The 19,762-nt window shown below is 41.3% G+C and overlaps 1 protein-coding gene across 4 annotated transcripts in view; it reads left to right on the top strand.

The window, feature by feature from the left end:
* Positions 1-19,762, top strand: part of SOB (sine oculis binding protein homolog) — a 173,775-nt gene that overhangs the window by 56,632 nt on the left and 97,381 nt on the right. The window lies entirely within an intron of this gene.

Genomic DNA, 19,762 nt, shown 5'->3' with positions numbered 1-19,762 from the left:
AATGACAGTCATTTCCAAAAGAGGCTGATTTTAAAACTGTGCTGAAAATGGCTAACAGCAGGCTGAAGGTTAAAGTAAAAAACTTAAAAACCATAAAATCTGCCTGGAGGCTATTTAAGCAAACTGTTTTAGAGGCACAGATGGTTCATATACCTCTGAGCCAAAAACAAAAAGGAAAAAGGGGACAGTAAAGCTGGCGTGATTAAGCAGACAAGTATGAAAGTTTTATTAGTACTAAAAAGGCATCCTTTGGAAAGTAAAAGAATCTGTCTCAGGAAATTCGGAAGATATATTAAAGACCAATGGGAAATGGAGAGGGCACACAGATGACATTTCGGAAAGCAACCAAAGATAGTGAAGACACACAATGTACACATGGACACTGGATATCAGAAGCTGTGCTCTGAGGACCTTAGGAAGCAGTGTAAGAGAAAGATACCGTATATGGACAGTTGGGAGTAGCTTCCCTGTCCTGTATCTGTGATGTAGAGCAGGTTTTATAAGGATTTTGTGCAACTTAAACAGTGGTTTGAATCTCCAAGGAAAATCAGTTGAAGCAAATTTGAGAAGCTTAAGTGCCATAAATCAGAGGGTCCAAAACATATGAAGGAAATAAAGTACGATGTTGCTGATAGCATTAAAAATAGCACTTATACTTGAGAGTGGAGAAGTCACTGGGGTGCAAGGGCATCCAGCCTCTCGAGGGTCTGCTTTGTTGCATCCTGGATGCAGTCCTCCAAGTATCTTCCCATGAGTGTGCAGGTACCTGCACTCATGTGCACACAGAAAGCCTCTGGATTTGAGATGGGTGAGTATCCATTATCATAATTTTGAGAAAAGCCAGACTCTAAGGAATGACAGAATAGTACAAAGTTTGCAGGGTCACTATATGAGGAGCCTCCTTTGAAGGAAAAAAAACAAAAAACAAAAAACAGTATTTATGTCTTGAGTTAGCATTTGATACAAACCTAAATAAAAATGACCAAATATAGCCTTGCAAAAAAGTAAGGTAAGTTGTTTGGATTTTCAAAAATCCAAGTAATTCATTTAGAGTTTGGCTGACTCCCCCTGAAGAGACCCTTGAGGAACATAAACAACTGAAGACAAGAAATAAGGCCCCGCCTTGGATTAAGAACCTGGGGAAGGAGTGGATGATATTCCTCAGAGTAGAGAAATTAATAGTGTACCATCCCAGGGGTTTATATTAGGAGTAGTGTCCCTTGGTAATACCGATGGCTTATTTGGCAGTAGATGACAGGAAGAAGGGAGCATTCCCTACTTTCTCTTAGTTGCTTTCATTTGAAAAACCACAGAGAATTACCCTCTCCCCAAAAAGAAACCCTTACAAATATATACATATAATGAGGTAACCTGACATCAGATGCAATTCCATTCACTCAGCCATCAGCGAGCACAAGGGAACAAAACGTTTTAATCCTCACGTCCCTGATATGAGCTGACTCTCAGCATCCCCAGAGAGGAGAACTTGGTCCCATCTGTAGGGGGCTCATTGTGTTGCCTGCCTAGAGTAAAAAAATTAACGTTTAAATGTTTGACTGCATTAAAGACAATTTTTAAAAGCAGACAAAAGTATGTCAAACAATATGCTGATAATCAAGCTATGTCCCTTCTCACAGGAAACGTGTAGTTCATTCTTCTTGAACCTGATTTTTATAAAAGGCTAATGCTGAACTTTAAAAGAGTTGACACAGAGGATTAAATGTATTTTTATTGTACTGCAGGCTATACAAATATAGGATACAAAAGCCTGAAAAAGTATATTGTTGAGGACAAAAGAACTAATAATAAAACTAAAGAATTGATAAATGTAAATGTAATCAAAGTGTATTCAGTCTCAACACTCAGGGGTAACCTTTGCAGTTGGCCACAATGGGGAAAGACTGGATCAGACTCCATGGCAGATGGTTTAATACATAGTGCATATATTAATCCATGGAGGCAGCCCTGGAAATGCAAGCAGGTTGTTAATGATCACAGATAGCAGTTGTGAGCTGCTCCTGGTCTTGTAGTTAGGTGTTCAGATGTCATGCTTCGGGGTCCAAGTTGATGGGTTTCTAGGTTGGGAAAACATTTTCCCCCTTCTATTGCACTGCACAGCTGATAAGGCATGCTTCAGGGAAGGAGTGATTTAGACTATTGCAGGTGAAGGGAAGGGAGAGAAGGTAGACTTACAACCCAGTCCCATGATTTAGTTTGATGACTTCTTACTTCTAGTTAAAGTGGTACCATTGAGAGCTCATTGAGTGTGAGGGATTTGTGAATCAAATGTAAAGGGAGCAGACACCACTGCTGTAAATCCAATAGAACTTCAAATCTGACATCAAGTCAATACTGCTTACCAACAACAACAAAAGGAATCCCCAATCTCATGGCCTACTGGCATCAGAGAAAACCATGTACAAATAATATAATTTTCTTTTTCTGTGTGTGTGTGTGTGTGTGTGTGTGTGTGTGTGTTTTTGCGAGAGAGAGTCTTGCTCTGTTGCTCAGGCTGGAGCGCAGTGGCACGATCTCGGCAAGCTCCGCCTCCTGGCTTCATGCCATTCTCCTGCCTCAGCTTCCCAAGTAGCTGGGACTATGGGCGCCCGCCACCATACTCGGCTAATTTTTTGTATTTTTAGTAGAGCCAGGGTTTCACCATGTTAGCCAGGATGGTCTTGATCTCCTGAACTCGTGATCTGCCCGCTTCGGCCTTCCAAAGTGCTGGGATTACAGGCGTGAACCACCGCGCCCGGCCAACCAATAATATACTTTTCAACTTTCTTTATCATGAATTATTTAATAAGTAGAAAAGAATATTGACCTCCCAAATTTCAGCACATTCAAAGTTGACTTAAAGAGTGAATTAAGGGCTAGGTGCAAAGGCTCACATCTGTAACACCAGCACTTTGGGAGGCTGAGGTGGGAGGATCACTTGAGGCCAGGAGTTCATGACCAGCCTGGACAACATAGCAAGACTGTGTTCTACAAAATATAAAAAAAAAAAATTAGCCAGGTGTGATGGTGCACACCTGTTGTCTCAGCTACTAGGGAGGCTGAGGTAGGAGAATTGCTTGAGCCAGAAGTTTGAGGTTGCAGTGAGCTGTGACTGTGCTACTGCACTCCAGCCTAGGTGACAGAGCAAGACCTTATTTTGTAAAAAATAAAAAAATTAAAAAGTTGAATTAAAAACAGATAAACCGGCCAGGCACGGTGGCTCATGCCTGTAATCCCAGCACTTTGGGAGGCCGAGGTGGGCGGATCACGAGGTCAGGAGATCGAGATCATCCTGGCTAACATGGTTAAAGCCTGTCTCTACTAAAAATACAAAAAAAATTAGCTGGGCATGTTGGCAGGCGCCTGTAGTCCCAGCTACTCAGGAAGCTGAGGCAGGAGAATGGCGTGAACCCAGGAGGCAGAGCTTGCAGTGAGCCAAGATCACACCACTGCACTCCAGTCTTGGCAACAGAGTGAGACTCTATCTCAAAAATAAAAATGAAAATAAAACAAAACAAACAAACAAACAAACAGGTAAATACAGAGAATTAATTATAAAGAGGCATACTCCCAAGCCCTATACTGGGGTGGAGCTCATAGAAATCATTGTATTATTGAAGCACAAATTGATTATAGAAGCTTAAATCAAGACAACCAGAATTAAATAGAAACTCAGGAAAAAAAAAACCCTAGATGCCTTATGGTGTTTCATTTAGGGTGTCATTTTGCATTAAATGCGATGAAAGAAGAAAGTTAAAGTGCCCCAAAGTAAATGGAGTTAGAACTTTATATTTCCATTTCCCCAAAAGTACAACTCCCCTCCTCATTCAAGCCCCTTTGGCTCATTTTTTTGCATTTCTAATGTAGTAATTTAGTACTTAGTAAATATCAGTTAATTTTTAATTTTTTATGATCATATAATTCAGCTCTGGATAGGGAGATGTTTGATGTTCCATGGCCTAGATATTTGGCTAAATGTTTGATCAGTTGCAAGTAAAGGTGATGTAGAGTAGACCTCAATGTCCTTCTCCATATGTGAACAGGGAGATGGGGTGATGTACTGGAGAAAACCTGTGTCAAAACAACCTTGATAGTTAACTCCTATCACCTGCACTCTCCAGGGATGTCCAGGAACCTGGTAAGCTATGATCATGTTACTCTAACCCAGCAGTGCATGGGAGGAGACATGGAGAGATGGGCCTTACTCATTCCTGGGCAGCCTGGCACCCGTGGGGTCCCTCCTCTCTACACCTGAAAGGCCAGTGGGGACAGGAAGGAAGTTGGCAGCTTCCATTTTGGTCTTGAGTCCGGAAGCTGAAATAATCCTTTCTGTCACTGAGCCCCCTTGCGGGGCAGCTGCTAACAGGAACAGTTGACCCACACTCAGCTTGGACCAGGATACTGGAATAGTGTGGGCAGTGAAAGGCTGGAGAGAAGCATAAGAATGCGTATTTGGGTACAAACTGGTGTCTGTAAAACAAGCACATGAATCAGCAACGCAGTGAAGTCCTCAGAGGATGGAACTTGTCTCAGGGCTGGGTGCTGTGGAAATTAGACATCTGAGACGTGGTTTCTGCTCAGAAGAGTGTCTGAGCGTGTGAATTTTTCTGTGCTTGTGTGGAAGTTGACCTCACACCACACATTTATTCACTTACGCATTTATTTAACAAGCAATATTGAACATCTGCAGCATGAAGGGCATTGTTCTGTGGCTGGGGATACAAAGATAGATAAAGAGAGGTCCTTGCCTCTGAGGCTCTCACAGTTGAATGGGGAGAGCAACCAGTAAACAAATGACATGACGTGAGGCGTGCTGGAACCGATGCGGGTAAGAAGAACCCGGGCACCACAGGGTGACTTACCCAGCCCAAAGGCCAGGCTCTATGCATGAGTGAGCACATGCTAATTTAGAGACCAAAATATAGATTCAGGAAGTGGAATGGATAGAAAAAAGGACGGCGAGGCTCACAAAGGATGTGAGTCAGGAATCAGAGTGCTACATGTCACACATTAAAAAACAAATGCATAACCCTTACTATCATTCCCATGTTGTGCTTTAACATTTTAAAATATCACAGACTTTGTAGGAATGCTTGAAACAATACTACATAACTTAAAAAATGGATTTTTGACATCATTTTGCCCTTGGGATGTTTTATGAAGAAGTCTTCAGGAGATAAAGGAGGCAAAGAAGCAGAGAATCTAACAGACAGGGCTCAGGGCTCATGGATAAAGTAGTGCAGAGACTGACAGGCACGTGAAGAGTTTAATATGTGTCTGCACATTTCCTGAACTGTACAAACTTAAAGTGATGGTAGAAAACTTCTCCAACATCCTCCTCCTACGGCCGAGAAAATTGTGGCCCTGAGAAGTTAAGTGACTTGCAGGGGCCACACATCTAGTCGGGGGTGGATACCACAACAGATACATCAGCTCTGATGAAGTTTCTGAAGTCAGTAACAAGAGGAGGCTGTAATTGCAGTTGCCTGAAGAGCAACAGAAACTGGTCTCCTTCATGATTAGAATATCAGTGTTTAGTAAGTGTACATACAAACTTCGTAAAATGGCGTAGTATGCTATTTTTCAAGCTTTTATTTACTATGAACCAGTAGTAAGAAATTTGTTTTATAATTTGGTACGCACACACACAAACTCATAACCAGTTTCACGGAATCTAAGTCACTTTGATGATGGCGTTTTCTTGATGTTACCAGAAGGTATCAATGAAGATTTTCATACAATTATGTCACAGCTGCAACCTGGCTAAAAACAAGGGTAAAATGAATCGTGATTTCAGAAGCGTTAAAATGTGAAAAATATCTGGATTTTAGAATACACAAAATAAGGCATATGTAAAACTGAAATAAAAGGCCGGGCGCGGTGGCTCAAGCCTGTAATCCCAGCACTTTGGGAGGCCGAGACGGGCAGATCACGAGGTCAGGAGATCGAGACCATCCTGGCTAACACGGTGAAACCCCGTCTCTACTAAAAAATACAAAAAACTAGCCGGGCGCGGTGGCGGGCGCCTGTAGTCCCAGCTACTCGGGAGGCTGAGGCAGGAGAATGGCGTGAACCCGGGAGGCGGAGCTTGCAGTGAGCTGAGATCCGGCCACTGCACTCCAGCCTGGGCGGCAGAGCGAGACTCCGTCTCAAAAAAAAAAAAAAAAACTGAAATAAAAATTTTGTGAAATAATACAGTACTTATTTTCCTATGTGATGCATTCTGATATTTTCTGTTTTATTTTATTTAAAAAATTGTTGATTGGGGCTGGGTGCGGTGGCTCATGCCTGTAATCCCAGCACTTTGGGAGACTGAAGCAGGTGAATCACTTGAGGTCAGAAGTTGGAGACCAGCCATAACAACATGGTGAAACCTCGTATCTACTAAATATACAAAAATTAGCTGGGCATGGTGGCACATGCCTATAATCCCAGTTACTCGGGAGGCTGAGGCAGGAGAATCACTTGAACCCAGGAGGTGGAGGTTTCAGTGAGCCAAGATCACACCACTGTACTCCAGCTTGGGCATCAGAGCAAGACTCTGTCTCAAAAAAAAAAAAAAAAATTGTCGATTGGGACTTACTGATGAGCTGAGAAGCTTGAAAATAATAGTAAATAGGTATATTTGTATGAAATGTCATTATCTTGGTAGGTTGGGAGCCTTCAGTTTCTCACCATTGGATGGATTCTCCTTGACCTTAACTCTGCAATTTCACCAAGTTAAACCGAGCTATGATCAGTTATTCTAAACTTTCATTGTGGGCTCTCTTAGCAGAGTTATATTTATCACTTAAAATGGCCAATGGCTGCTCCATTTATAATTTGTTTTAAGTATGCATTTGTCTTGATGGAGAACTGCAGGTGATGTGTGTATTGATCAGATAGTAAAAGGAACGCTCACATTTTATGCTGTGCTATATGAAGCTCTTGCATCGGGTGAAAGTGAAGCAGAGGAAGGCACTTCCCTGTCTTTCCCACCCTTGCTCCTCCCCACCAACTCAGAGGAAGACCAGACAGTGAGGAGGGGATAGACTCTCACCATGTGTGACCTGGTCTTCTCCATTCCACAGTCAAATGAGATGAGGCCCAGGCCTGTTTCACATAGCTGTGTTGTTAACCATGGCATGAGACACATCCTTCACAAGGATTGGCCAACATCAGGGGAGTTGATGAGAGAACGTCTTGGCTACAAATAGAAAGAGTGGCTGACTCTATTTCAAAGTCAGCCACTGGTCGGGGTGGTGGTATGTACCTGTAGTTCTAGTTACTCAGGAGGCTGAGGCGGGAGGATCACTCGAACCCAGGAGTTAGAAGCTACAGTGAGCTATGATCACACCACTGTACTCCAGCCTAGGTGACAGCATGAGACCCTGTCTCTAGAATAAATAAATAAATAAATAGTAGACTGATGAAGACATGACAGCTAAGGCTTCCCCATTTAAATAGTTTGGTACTTAAAGCCAAATTAGAGATGGGGTGGGTGTGGAGTGGAGAATAAACCTGAGAACTTATTCATGTAACCAAACACCACCTGTCTGCCAAAAACCTATTGAAATAAATAAATAAATAAGAAAAAGAAAACTGTCTGAGCTGGGAGTTCTTAACTGTTTGAATCATGGCCTTCTTTGATAATCTGAAGAAAGCTTCAGATTGGAGTCTCTCTCCATGGAATACACATGCACAGAGAATTTCACACATAATTTCTTGGGGTCCGTGGACTTCCTGAAATCCACTCATGGGCTTATTATTTTTTATTTTTATTTATTTTATTTTATTTTTTTGAGACAGAGTCTCACTGTGTCACTCAGGCCTGAGTGCATTGGCACGATCTCGGCTCACTGCAACCTCTGACTCCTGGGCTCAAGTGATTCTCCTGCCTCAGCGTCCCAAGTAACTGGGACTACAGGTGCCCGCCACTACACCCAGCTAATTTTTTTTTTTTTTGAGATGGAGTCTTCCTCTGTCACCCAGGCTGGAGTGCAGTGGTCTCTGCTTACTGGAACCTCCGCCTCCTGGGTTCAAGCAATTCTCTGCCTCAGCCTCCTGAGTAGCTGGGATTACAGGTACCCACCACCACGCCTGGCTAATTTTTTTGTGTTTTTAGTAGAGACGAGGTTTCACCATCTTGGTCAGGTTGGTCTTGAACTCTTGACCTCGTGATCCACCCACCTCGGCCTCCCAAAGTGCTGGGATTACAGGTGTGAGCCACTGTGCCTGGCCAGTTTTTTTTGTATTTTTAGTAGAGACGAGGTGTTGCTGTGTTGGTCAGACTGGTCTTGAACTCCTGGTCTCAGGTCATCTGCCTGCCTCAGGCATGGGCTTTTTGAATTCAGGTTTAGGGTCCTATCTAATGTAACATGCATTGGACATGGGAGAATTCAGCTCCCATCTTCTCTTCTGCAAACAAGGTTTCTTCCCTTAAGCCAGAGATGGAAGATGGAAGGTTTTCTGACACGTGCAGCCTAGAATGGAGGTTGGGACAGGTGGAGGTGAGCTGTAAATCCACCAGCCTGAGGGACAGCGTGGCCAGACTGGGTTTTGACTTGTACTGCCTGGTGTGCCTCCCAGCAGATTTTTTGAGTAACCCTCCAGTAATAAACTTTACAGTATTAAGGAAAAGGGCATTTGGCCTGAGAGCTAGAGATGATGCTCCTTCCAGGATGTAGGCCTTGAGAAATAAGTGACAGAGTTTTTCTGCAGTTTGTCCAATACTTAGAGCAGTCCCAGACCTCTCAAAATGGATGGCTTTAAAGTCCCAAAACTGGTGATGTTAAGGAGAGATTCTTCCATTTGCATTACAGAGGCTTGATGGATGTAGGGGAGCTCTAGTCGTGGTAAGCTGTTGGATTAAACAATCTTGCTGCCTGGATGTCCTGTCAGATGCAGCGTAATACTTAACAGAACTCCTTACTCCTTGCCACCTCTGAGAGGAATTTAAACTGTCAGCCCATTAAGTGTTCATTTCTAATGTGAAATTTCTAGATGAAGGCAATTTAGCTTAATTTACCAAGACACCTCTTCATGTCTGGGAGGACTGCTGGGGGAAGTAGAGCTGGAATCCATTGGAGCCACCTCTCTGCAGACGTCTAGAACACAAGTGGCACAGAGTGGCTTTGGTGGGTCATTATGGCATTTGTCAAGGAAAAGCAACATTGCCCTCTAACTGACTCTCACTTCTGTTCTGGAAAAAAGGCATCATCATTCATGCCACCATCCCAATAGACATGGGAAAAAATTTCTCTTCAGATTTTGAGAGCGTCCAAGCATTGACTGTTCTTTCTACAGAGGCCTGGGATGGGGCATGGGAGGTGGTAGAGAAACTATTATTCTGTGAGCCTGGCTGGGTCTGCAGATGGAAGGCTCTGTTCAAGTACAGCAGCATCCTTGTGCTGCAGTTAGTGGTTTTACATTTTTTAAAATCCCCTTCTGAGGGAAATCTGTGATTACATTTTTTTCTCTGCACAGGTGCTAGAATGCATTGCGCAAATACAAACATCCCACTTCATGAGAAAATTTGGAAGTCATTTTCCTTCCATCTGTCTGAAGTAGACTGTGCTCTAAAACTGGCCATCCACCCACCCGTTCTCCCACGCACCTTCTCGGTGACAGGAGGAGATGGCATTGTAAGAGAATGAAAAAAAAAAAAAAAAGATAAACCCTGCAAGGCATTTAAAAGGATGGCTTATTAGTATCAGTTGGACAGCTATGAATAACACATGATAGCTTCTGGGGCGGCATATTATTCATAGAAGAGTCGCCTTAATTCTCCTTCTCTCCTCTTTCCCATTCCACTGTCCCTTTATTACAGATACTCTTCTCCATCAAATTCTCACATCCTTGCCAAACCTGAGTATTTTTTGATCACAGATAATTTTCATATGTCCACAGTGAGTTCTCGCCCACGTAGGTAGGTAAGCAATGTTCCTTCAGAAAAGGGAGGCAGTGCCTGTTTCCAGAGGATGGTGCAGCTGTAAGCGCCTTGCACTCCAACAATCAGAGGCCCAGCAGGGCACCTTCCAAGCGCAGCTGCACGGCTCTCCAAGGCACTGCGCCCTACGTGCAGATTCCAAGCTACATTTAACACAATTGCCCATCAGCACTTAGGAAGCAGTTACCACAGAAACCCAGCAGAGACCAATTAGTCACATGATTAAATTAATTAAAATAACCCAGGGCATCTGCCATCTTGCCTGTTTCTGCCACGGATAGCGCATGACCCAGACAGAACCGCAATTGGTTAGCAATACTGTTGTGTCTCCTAATCCTAGAATTGTCTTCTTACCATGAAAGCGGGTTCTCCTGATTGACTTTTGTCTCCTGAAGAACTCTCTTGGGTTGTTTTGGAAGATACTCCTCCCCTATAAACTAGGCAGGATCAAATTTACAAAACATCAGACTTAATAAACAATGGGATTTGATATGTTAGGGGTAAGAGGATTTGGAAACATTTTCCAGTTGCACAGTTGAAGACTTTTAGAGATTTTTAAAAATGAGGACATTAACAATGCATGCCAGAGGGTGCTCTGTAATATGCATTTACACTTGACCTGAGAATTCTGTGGCAAGTTGCAGAAACCAGATCATGGCTCTCCTTGTTAATGTAATAGGGATGTTATAAAGGGCACAGGCAGCCTGTGTTAGAAGATGGTTCCAGTCAAGGGTGGTGTCTAATGATCCCATTCAGTGGTTTGTCATGTGTAAAAAGCAGAAATGCACACTCTGAAGCAAACCCAGTAAATCAGTGCTTTGTCCTTGATATGCTGAATGACCTAATAATGGCCTCTCTGAAATCTCCATGTAGTCAAAGGTTTTCTATTATACCAGTGCTATACTTCCATGCACACACACACAAATCAGCTTACCTGAAATCTCATAATGCTCACAGCAGCATGATTTCCATCACCTCAGACACTTTCTAGAGACCCATCTGATCCATCACACCTGAAACCAAATCACTGAATACAATTTGGAGGTATCCAACGAGGTAATAGTGTGGTTTCCCAATGTCTTTCTTTGTGAATTGGCTTGACAAAATGGCATGAATTAATTATATAGTTTGACTGCATTAATGTTTGCCTAACAAAGCAAGTGGCACAACCTGGTCTATAAACCTTGACTCTGAGACAGGGGGATCATGGTTATACATGAATAAGAGGTAGCACGGAAACCATCAGCCTGGGCAGGTCTTTCAGCCGCTGTAGACATTGGGCCAGTCTGCACCTTACTTTTGCCTGGGTGAAACAGATTCTAGTCAAACCTCAGAACAGGTGTGTCCATCTGGCAGTTCCCAACATCAAGTGACTGATAAAAGAGAACCATGTGGTGATTGGATCCAAACTAAAACTGTGATCTAACATATATAATGAGCCTCAAAGGAAATTAATTGATAGTATATCATCAATAGCAGTAATAATAATAAGAATATACATTTATATCACATTTTATAATTGATAAGGCATTCACATACCTCCAGACTTCAACTTAATCTCTCCTTTCTAATCTTTACCAATTCTTATATTTGGGAGACTATATTGTGTGTGTACTTGGTATACTTATTTTGTTGGTGTTGCAAGTGACCATTTTGTGAATAAAATAAACGTAATATGACTGCCAAAAGAACTAAAACTGAGGTGTAGGAAATGTATTTCACATTTAGAGATTTTTTTCCTTGGAAATCAAGATAAAATGAAAACATAAAACTTCCTTTGTATAAGTAATTAGTGAATACCTCTGATAGAAGTGATTTGAAAAGCAAAGATATATTTTAAATATATCATAAGGCTAAATATGAGTGCTTCTGTAGGCTTGCTTTGTACAAGCAGAAATTTGTTTTTGCTATCTCTATATGAAATTGTTCTGAAACTATTAAAAATTATGGAAGATATAGCCATTTGGAAACTTAATGGCTACTCTTTCAAGAATGGCAAAATGAATCAAAAATCAAAGTATACCGGATGGCCTTTAGCTGTGTATCAGACTTGGTCAATATAAACCAAATGTTTGGAAAGTTACTATAGAGTGTTTCAGCAGATGGAAAGAGTGCCAAGTAGTGGATTTGAAACAGAGATTTCACTTTTTTTGGTCCCATTTTGTGTAGACGATACCTGATTATTCATGAATTGAGCTCTCACACCAACACAGGGGATTTCCTGTCACCATCATTATTCTGAAATCTGGCTGCTAAGAAAAACTTTGAGGCTGAGTGACTGAGGTTGGTTATGGAGCAGGTTACTGGTTGATTATGTATGTTCTTCTGTGATTTTTTAGGTTTATCCTTTGTCTGTGTCATTCAACTTTTCCCATTCTACCAAGGAGGATGAACAGAAGATGATTCTGCATAATTTATGGATAATTTCTCCTGTCTTTCTGCCTCCATTCTCCCATGTTATATTGACATTCATTGTATCTAGAGTGCAAAATTTAAACATTTTAGACTTAGAATGTTGATTCATGAGATTAATCCTGACATGCTTCTGAGATTGACATCATGAACAAAATTAGGCTGTATTGATTTTTAGCCTTTTCATTTGATCTTCCTTGCAAATCTTGGTTCTCAGGACTTAGTGATATACTTAGATTGTCCGAGAAATCAACTTCAAATGAGAGAACATAAAATACTTTGGAAATGAGTTTGTGTTTCTACTATTTTCATAAAGATCTAGTTCTTTTTTTTTTTTCCTCCAAGACAGAGTCTTGTTCTGTCACCTAGGCTAGAGTGCAGTGGCATGATCATGGCTCACTGCAACTTCCGTCTCCTGGGTTCAAGCAATTCTTCTGCCTCAGCCTCCTGAGTAGCTGGAATTATAAGTACCTGCCACCACACCCGGCTAATTTTTTTATTTTTAGTAGAGACAGGGTTTCACCATGTTGGCCAGGCTGGTCTTGAACTCCTGACCTCGTGATCCACCCACCTCGGCCTCCCAAAATGCTGGGATTACAAGTGTGAACCACCATGTCCAGCCTAAAGATCTAGTTCTTGAATAGCAAAGAGGCAGGGCGATTTATGTAACTGCTCTGTCATAAATCCTTTCTAGAATGAGGCAGGGAAGGTATAGGTAAATTAATAAAATATAAATATATTTTATATAATGAAATATAAAATAATTAAAACTGCAGAATACCATGGGTAGCATTTTAGTTCTTGTATGTTAATTCATAAGACACTAGAGAGATCAGAAAAAATTTAAAAGTTATTCTAGTGATATTAAAAAGTGAGCACTTTTTATTTTATGTAACAGCTAGCTATTTAGATTAGCAGTTCCCATCCTCTCTAAATGCTTATAACTCCTTTCATTTTTCATAGCATATACTACTACTAGATATTGTATATCTTTTATAGATATTAATTTGTCAGTTGCCTGTGTTTTTCCTTATAATAAAAACCCCGTGAAGACAGGGATTTTGTCTGTCTTGTTTACCACTACATCTCCAGTGTTTGAAACTTCATCTGCCATATGAAAATGTCTTGATAAGTATTCGCTGAATGAATGGATAAACTATTTCTGAACCAAATGATGAACTGAATAAACTAGGACTGGCTTTTTGAAATGAAGAACATTGAAAGGAATGTTAATTTGTTTACCAAATAAGATTAAATTTTTTTTTTTTTTTAAGCTGGCTTATAAACTAGTAGATTTCCTCATCTGTACTGTCAAGTGTTGGGTGCATTTTCTTTTCTTTTTTTGTTTTGTTTACTTCCCACACTACACCGATGTAAAGGGTGCATTTTTTGAACCTGGGAACCCATATAGAAGATGTGGAGGCTGTACAAGTAAAGTCTACACTAGTTGACCGGCATATTTTTCTCCCTTCAATATACACATCCTTTAGTACAAAGTATGTAAATGGATCAGAGATGAAAAAATTAAGATGAAATTTATTTAAACTAAGAAAACAATAGAAACAGGCATGAAATAAGAAAAAGAGGAGATACTGAGAACTACCATGTTCATCTAGTCCTGTCAAGAGTAAATGGATCCACAGTCAGAGGATCCTTAATCTCCTGATCATCCATCCACATGTCTTTATCAGGGAATCATGGGTTATACAAAACCTTTGCAGATTAACTAATCAGTCTTCCTAAATTTGTCATGGTAGGAGTAATTATCTTATTCTCAGTCACAGTTGTAATTGTCACGTGAAACCTCTTATTTTGTGTTGTGTGAGAGAATATGGATTTGTATGAAATTTGGGTGACATATAGATCTGATAAGTTTCTTTAATACACATGTGGTTTGTACCGTGCGGCAAACATAGACTCTTATAATCTAAATTAGGAATCTCAGTCATCAGTCCCTCAGTGACTTGCAATAGACATGTCAGTTTCTCCTCTTAAAAGAAACTGTGTTCAGTGCACTGCATAGAACTGAGTTATGACTTTATTCAGGGGGCCGCAGTGGGGGAGAGGGTGGCCTGATTTCCTGGTGTCTATCAGAGGGAGCCCAGAAAAAGATAGAAAATGACTAATTCAAAATGACCCTTTCACAGTTAAAATAATGCTACGTGCCCTAGAATAACCATTCTTTTCTCTCCTCTAGTTTGTCTGGTGGTTTCTACTTAGCAGCTTCCTGCCTTCACCTTACCAATCTGTTTTTAAAAAACAGGATTTCAGGAGCCTTACCTATCCTTCCCCAGCCCAAGAGGTGTTCAGATATGCTTCATGCAGCTCTCTCCTGGGTCTCCTGTGTAGACCCTGGTAGTAAAGATAGGAGTAGCCCTGGAAAGATTTGAGAATTTCCATAGGGGTCTATTAAAGGACAGTGTGAAGCCAGGGTGAGAAGTCAGCCAAGTGTGACTCTTGAAGTCCGCCTGCTCCCTCTCCAGGGTCTCACCTCTGTCCACCCAATGAGGGATTCCTTCTTCTCTGGATTCTCTCCTTCAAGTACCTGACTCTCCAGGCCCACCCTCCTTTTCCCCAAAACCTGAGCACTGGAGCCTTCCTGACCCCTAACAGGTAGCATCCTCTTCATACACCTATGGATACTCACGGTTTCTCCCATTTTTAAAGTTTTCACTATATTAGATACTGGGCTAAGCATTTTATGTCGTTTAAGCCTCATAATGCCCTGATGACAAAGATGTTAGTGTCCGCATTTTACAGGGGAGGCAACTGAGACTCAGAGAACTTAATCTACTCACTCAGACAGCGCAGGAGTGACCGGGCTGGGAATGGACTCAAGTCTCTTTCCCCACCAGACTGTGGAGGTGGGTATACATGGCCATGTTCACGGCCTCTGTTCTGTTCTGCTTCTCATCTTGTCTCCTATTGACGCAACTGAAATTGCTGGAAAAGCCCAACCACCTTTTCAGGCTTTTTTTCTTGAGAGACTCAGAGATGTGTGCTTCCAGCTGGGAAGCAGCAGTGAGACCATTGTCAATAATATACTCGCTTTCAGTTTCATAAACACTTCTGATGCATGCCCTTTCTTCTGCAAAGGTCTGTCTCTGGGGGTATCTGACCCATCAGGGAGAGATGCCAATGAAATCCGCATGGAATCAGAACATACTCAAATCAGGACTGTGCCAGACCTATCAGCGTAATGATTCTGGGTGTCGTCAAAGTCTCGGGAGTATCTGAGGTGGTAGATGGATGTTAAGGTGAATGCTTCTTAATGTCTTGAGACATTTCAGCTAAACTTGTACTGGAAAACATTACAGAAGGGGAAGCAAGGCATATATAGTTCATGGGGTTTCTTTAAATTAAAAAAAATCCAGCTAAATATTTCATCATTCTCTGGAGAGAAATTAGACTTAGGAGAGAGGGGAGTTTTACAGCTAGATGTGTGAACAATTTCTCCAACCATAGCCCTTTAATGGGAATTATTTTCCATAGCCTTTCATTTCTTTAGATATTCTGTGCTTGCATAGATGGTTCCAAAAACCCCTGCCCCGACTGAGGAAGGCTTTCTCCATGAAGTTGAGGCGACAAGTCGGTCTGGGCTTGACTGGGCTGGGCTGGGCTGGGCTGGGCCATTTGTCTGGGAGGAGGTGCTTTCTCTTTTGTAGTTCTGTGCTTGTGCACAGCTGCCTGGTGGGAGCTCTGAATATAATAAAGGAGCTTGGCTGGTCAGATTCCTTGTCAGGTGAAGAAGCCTTTTGTTTCTGTTTAGTTTTCTGAAACAAGACAAATTATGATATTTTCTGTTAATTTCTTTCCTTAATGAGTTTCATTAAAATCAAAGCTTCCGGAAGACTGAGCCTTGACAGCTGTCTAAGGGCTGTTTCATTTACTGGGGGCTGCTTAGATGGAATAATTATTACAGCTTGATAGTTTAAAAGGAAGTAAGAATAACAGAAAGAAATAGATCCCTTGAATGGTGTGTCACACATTTTTATTTCTTTCTGTGTGTGAGATTCTGTGGTGTTCAAAAGAGATCACAAAAATCGTGTATTCTTTGAACTAAAATATTACTACATCATCACACACTTGCTTCTTAGTGGCTCCCTGGTTCTTTTTTTTTTTTTTTTTTTTTTTTTTTTGGAGACAGGGTCTCACTGTGTCGTCCAGGCTGGAGTGCAGTGGTGCAATCTTGGCTCACTGCAACCTTCACTTCCTGGGTTCAAGTGATTCTCGTGCCTCAGCATCCTGAGTAGCTGGAGTTACAGGTGCATGCCACCATGCCCAGCTCATTTTTGTATTTTTAGTAGAGATGGGGTTTTGCCATGTTGGCCAGGCTAGTCTCAAACTCCTAATCTCAAGTGATCTGCTGCCTGGGCCTCCCAAAGTGCTGGGATTACAGGTGTGAGCCTCTGTTCCTGGCCTCCCTGGTTCTTAAATAGTGAATTTTACTTAATGATGGTATGTTACAAGGAAGCCTTTTAGAGGTTAAAAAAAGATTGTCTTTAGACCCTGGAAAGCCATCTGGTGCATGGTGCCATGAGGTCTTGATGAGACTGTGGGCGGCAGCATATTTCATATTATGTTGACCAAGTAGTATAGTTAGCACAATCACTTGTCTTCCTCAGATAATTTTTATATGCCAGTTGGCATAATAAAAGAGACTTTAAATTCATGACCAGAATTCCATGTTTTGTAATAAAATCAGAAGTGTTTTTGTTTTGGGGCAAACAGTTATTTCCTTGTCACCTTCTGCAAAGTAGAGGTGACAAAGTATGACTGAGACATGTTGAGATGCTGAGATCCCTTGAGGAAGGGACTGAACATTGTGAGATGGGTAACCTGAGGGACAAATCTAAAGAATTCTCAAAAAGGAAACTAAAATAACATCAAAATGATGGAAAAATTGATAAAGTGAAATATACTGCTATACATGAAACGGGATGATGTCTCAGAATTTTCAGGAAGAAAAAAATAAGGGATGGATGAAGTAAGTAAAGTAAAAATCTCAATAATCGTTGAAGCTGTGTATTGAGAAATTGGAAATTCACCATTACCTCTATTTTTGCATATATTTTACAAATTCATAATGCAAGTTTTGAGAGTAATAAAATGGTAATAGAAACATGGCAGGAGGATTGCTTGAGCCCAGGAGTTTGAGACCAGCCTGGGCAAGAAACTGAGACCCTGTCTCTACAAAAAAATTTTTAAAATTAGCTGTGCATGGTGTCGAATACCTGTAGTCCCAGCTACTTAGGATACTTAGGTGGGAAGATTGCTTGAGTCCAGGAGGTCAAGGTTGCAGTGTGCCATTATCACACCAGTGCACTCCAGCCTGGGCAACAGAGTGAGACCCTATCGCAAAAAAAGAAGAAAAATAAGAATAATAGATTGTAGGAGTTTGATGGGTCAAAATAATTTCACAAGAAAAACTTAATGTTATTTGAGAAAAACATTTGTACCATTGGGAAATTTATATCATTTGATAAATTTTTATGATTAGGGAATTTACATACTTGAGAAAAAATAATGAGATGCAACTCTGTAATTATTCTGAGAATTCTGATTTTCTCAGCAGATAAATTTATCAATTTAAGAGAAATCTTAAAACTTTGTATTTTAGGGAAGGATTTCTAGGAGCAGATCTAAAATTTCACAAAGGACGCACCATTAGTAAAAATAGGTTTAGTGGCTCATGTGAGGTAAAGGAAAGATATAAATAGTGAGAAATGGACCACTGAAAAGAAGCATTTTCATTGTTCCTTTTTTATTGCTATTGAAAAAAAAAGAAAACAAAAAACTTACAATAGACAACAGGGCGTCTCTCAGTGATTCTCCAGTATGTCCGGAAAAGCAGAGGACACCCTTTCCACATGACTTTGGCCTGAGGGGATGCAGCCTCATAGCCACATTTCCCATGAATGTAGTGCTTCAGGAAAGCACAGTGAGGCCCTCACAGCTTGAGACAGAGAATGGACCAGCACCAGCTACTGGGAGGAGCCAGCTGGCCGTGGCAGCCCTTGATAGCATCCAGTAGGGTTGCAGAGCCTCTCTGGAACACTTCCAAAGGCAAGAACTAGTATCCATTTTTGTACAGCTCTACTTAGTGATGGAGTTGGGTGGGTAGTCTAAGTTTCCTTCAAATTCTGAGATTCTATGATTATATAAGACAAAGAGAAATGGAAACATTTGGATGCAAAATAGGTATGTCTGTGAATGTGACAATGCACACCCAAATGTGCGCGCGTTTCCCTATAAAGGAAGACGTATCCATATTGTGAGCTGTAGGCTGGCTGCCCACCAAGTAGCAGACTGAATGTAATCTGGCCCTTCTATTTCTTAAAGCTTTTAATACTAAGGAGCCTGGTCTCTCTCAAGAACTCCTCATTAAAGTATAAAACACTCTCCCGTAGTTTCAACGCTAGGAAGGTGCTCTCCTTCCATAAAGTCTATCACTATCTTATGGAAATCTCTCCCCCAGGAGGTCACTGAGCCCAGAGCTGCAGCTGTGTTTTAATAAGGGCTGGATAATTTTATGACCAATAACATTTGTCGTTACACATGCTACAAGAAGGTTAATCAAATCTCAGCCTTCAGGGCATAATCTGCGTTCCCACAGGAATTTTCTTCCAGAATTCCATGTTTGGCTGGGGAGGCTTATTTCCCTTCTCATATGTTAGTTGTTGACCATAGCTCTGTGATTCTGGATTTGTGCTTGTTTCTCTTACGGTCACTAGAATATTTCAGTAATAAAACTGTCTAAGGGCACAAACCTGAGTGGAGTGGCTCAGAGTTTCCCAGCTCTCAGAGCTCTTGCTTTCAGGCTGTTACTTTATTTTTCAACTTGAAACTTCTATGAGACTGGAGTATTCAATCTATCTGTTTCATTTGCCTCGGGGAGCCAAAGTTTAAGGCAACTTGCAGACCTGAGATACCAAATATTTTTCCAGCGTTTCTCTGTTGCTTAGGAAACCCATAAACTGGTTCAAACATCTCACTTGGGGAAATATTGAAGTGACATTTAACTCAGAAACAAACTGCCTTTGGTTTGCTAAAGAAAACAGCATCACTGCCTGAAAGGGCAGCAGATCAAAATAAAGAGGGCAAGAGGGAAACAAGAGATGGCTATTGAGAGCTGAAGCTGGGTTGGCTGTAACACAAATTGTGAGATTGTTGATGTTTTTCCTTTGGTTTGGAGTGTATGGCTAGATCAGTCTATAGTATTTCAACTCACACAGTGATGAAGGAGTAGTCTGTTTGTCATTTAAAGGGTCAAGAGGTGGTCAAGAAATCATCTGCTCAGGACTCAGTGATATTTAATGAAGCAGAAGAGGTGACATGGACAATCAGAAATAAGACCTAGTTGCCCATGGGTTCCAGAGTCTCTGCTAAGTCCCATTGAGTTCTTCTTCTCCATCTGCCGTAGAA

Source organism: Macaca nemestrina, chromosome 5 (assembly GCF_043159975.1).
Source record: "Macaca nemestrina isolate mMacNem1 chromosome 5, mMacNem.hap1, whole genome shotgun sequence".
NCBI lineage: Eukaryota > Metazoa > Chordata > Mammalia > Primates > Cercopithecidae > Macaca > Macaca nemestrina.
Note: the sequence above shows the minus strand (reverse complement) of the source record. Positions and strands in the feature narration are given on the sequence as shown.